This window comes from Pinus tabuliformis, chromosome 1_2, assembly GCF_031772625.1.
Source record: "Pinus tabuliformis cultivar Carrire ecotype Pingquan chromosome 1_2, CPIR1, whole genome shotgun sequence".
NCBI classification, from domain to species: domain Eukaryota; kingdom Viridiplantae; phylum Streptophyta; class Pinopsida; order Pinales; family Pinaceae; genus Pinus; species Pinus tabuliformis.
In genome coordinates this window covers 1,293,731,160-1,293,733,639 of record NC_142298.1, presented here as the reverse complement: position 1 = coordinate 1,293,733,639, position 2,480 = coordinate 1,293,731,160, and positions in this window count along the sequence as shown.

The window sequence follows — 2,480 nt, the reverse complement described above, 5'->3', positions numbered from 1 at the left end:
AGTCTTTACCATGCCTTTACCCAAAATTGCGGGCTTTAAGCCCCAAAACCATTACACAGGGCCTTTGCTACCCAACAGTCCCCCAACAGAATCATCGTGACTCATCCTGAGTGACTCGGCTATTGCGACAATCTCCGCATGGGGTTCGGTTAGCAACTTTTGTGCTTTGCTTGTACTTGCAACAAACTCTTCCACTATCCTCTATACCTGTACTACGTGAGCCATTGGTGCATGCGTATCACTTGTAGTTGCCTCTTTGGGATCACCTACTGCCTGCATGTGCACTAACATTCTTTTAATGGCTGTGGAGACCGCAAATGCTTCATGAAGCCAAGGTTGGATGTGTTCTTTAAGCATTGACTCATTTTGCCACGCGACGTCAACTTGTGCTTTGAGACCCTAGGCCTCCTTCAGTTTAGCCAACCTCTTGATCTGAAATCACCCGTAGATGACCTCAGGAAATTAATGAAGGTATTACAGACTCATGTGTTGGGGTGTGCCTATGTTATTTTAAGCAATAGATCGATAAGATTATGAAATACACAGAGACTTGAAACAGTAAGAGAAACACATTAAGAAAATACAAAAACAACAAATTTAATAAGGAGTTCACCCAATCCTCGTGGGCTACGTCTCCTGGTCCAGCCTTCAGTGGTGGCCTTGTCTATTGTGTCTTAAAGCAAATTTTTTACAATTAGGAGCTCAATTTGAGTCTCACTTAACAGATGATGATCAGTAGGGTTGTACTTGGATCCCCCAAGCCTTTAGAGTACACAGACTCCCCCTTACTAAGTCTTGACCTCAACTAGTCTTAGTGGTATGAGTCCAATTTGCTACTCAATACCTGACATGTATACACAGAGGAGTCGCTTGAACCTCTCAAGCCTTCTCTGGAGTTCACAGACTCTTGGACTCTCTCTGTTCTATCTACTCAATGTTGTCTTTGCTCTACAGGTCAGCTCGGCTTCTCTTTTCTCCGCAATTCACTTTTTTCTCTACTTATGTTCCCCCTTCTCTTCGCCTATTCCTGGCTTAAAGCCAATTGGCTCCCTCACTATTCGTTTCCCTTCCCGACTCTCTAGATTACCTGCCTCTGTCTGCTAGAATTCCCCTGCTCTGTTTCATCATCACTGTGTAACGTTTCACAGAGAGGTGGCCACTTGTCTCCTCACGAACTGAGTGTCAGCTCTCTTTGAACGGTCGTTATTTTCGTTACTCCAAGGCTGCTCGTGAAACTGATTCTTCTGCCAGCTTAGTGACCATGTCAGACCTCAAATCTCATGTACCTCAATATATTTCCCCGTCAAATCCGGTCATCCATCGGGTTGATTATCCGCTGTTGATCTGGAGCCTCCAAATCCTACGATCTCCATCTATATCGCTCGAGTAAGTTGCTCGACCATTACTCATGCGATGTAAGCAGTTTTCTCTCACATCCACTGGATGCGTGTTGCCTGATGTGTGGCATCATGGTGAACTCAGCCAAACCTACTTACCGCTCGAAATGCACGTGATATCCTACTGGTTTTGGGCACAGAACCCACCTTCTGACGGTTTTATGCACGGTTTCGTGTTTTCCTCGTGACAAAGCGCTCGGGGCTTTCCTTCACTGAGAGGGACGCCCTGCGATATGTGATTAGTGCTTTAGCGCTAATCATGTATCAGAAACTACCTTTGCTTTTGGATCTAGGCTTCCGATTGCCAATTTGTGTCCATGCGCGGTCTCCATGGGCCAACGATCAACACGCTTTGACCGAGGGTCCTCGTTGTTCCATGCTGGCCACAAATTGCCATTGTCTAGAGGTCATCTCTGATAAGATCATTATTCATAATATTTTGAAGCCTGACATAATATGAAACAGTCCCGGAAATGTTTAAGGATCCAATTCGGATCACGGCCTTCCCACTAAAAAAGCTTTTGCACCACCAAAAGTTGGTTTTCAAGCATCGACTAAGTGAGGGTATAGTTGTCTCACTATTCAATCTCCATCCATTTTGCATTGCTTGGCTTTGAACCTTTGAGTCCAATCCTGAGATACTCAACATCTCCCCTGCGCATCTTCCTCACCTTCCTATTCAGAACTGTGTCTTCCTGTAATTCATTGAGGTATTCAGGTAACAGATCATCAATAGAAGGCAATTGACTTTGCTCTTCAGGATCTTCAATTAATGAAGGTTCAAATAGTCTCAATCTGTTTGCGTTAACAACTGAGTAGATGTGCATGTAAGCTGGTAAATCAAGGCAAAAAGCATTCTCACCAATTTTCTCAAGTATCTTGAAAGGTCCATACCTTATTGGCTTTAGCTTTCTACCTTCACCTTGCATTTTGTCCTTGTTGATATACAGCCAGATTGATCACCGACTTGGAAACTATGCTCCAACCGATGCTTGTCATGCCTTGCCTTGTATTTGGCTTGGCTCTTTTCCAACTGTTCCTGTACTACCTCATGAATCTCTTGGATTTTTTCAATGAACTTGG